Raw genomic sequence first — 500 nt, 5'->3', positions numbered from 1 at the left:
CAGTCTGTTGTGCTTTGGTGGCTCAGAAAAGCGAAAGAATCGAAATTTAAAAGGCAGCTTTTGAATAAACAATACCATTTTCCGTTAAGTAATCGTTTTGTATAAAAGGAAATATCGCCTACTCAGTTTCATTCAGCGGTGCCAAAAAATGTTATAAATGAGAGACCGCCAACTTTTCTAAGGGGAGAATAATGCCAGACTGTGCTTAATAAACTAGTGCCCTAGAAGTTCATTATCGATGTTGCAATCTTTTCTGATTCTGAAAAGAGACCGCCTACGTCGCCCCCTTTCCCGTCTCGTCCTCCCGGGCTCTCCCAGTGAAAAACTATCACTCGGGGAACGGCCCTAGGTATTAAACTTTTAGTCGGTTCTGTCTTTTGGGTTTTTTGTTTTTTCAGGTTTGGGGCTGGTCGATCGCGGTTTGGGTTTCTTTGGGCCGAGCGATCTATCCGCCCGCCCGCCGGAGGTGCGGGGAGTGGGGTGTATCCTCCGCAGCCACC

The sequence above is a fragment of the Corvus brachyrhynchos genome, unplaced genomic scaffold, assembly GCF_000691975.1.
Source record: "Corvus brachyrhynchos isolate BGI_N302 unplaced genomic scaffold, ASM69197v1 scaffold310, whole genome shotgun sequence".
Taxonomy (NCBI): domain Eukaryota; kingdom Metazoa; phylum Chordata; class Aves; order Passeriformes; family Corvidae; genus Corvus; species Corvus brachyrhynchos.
This window is presented reverse-complemented; position numbering follows the sequence as displayed.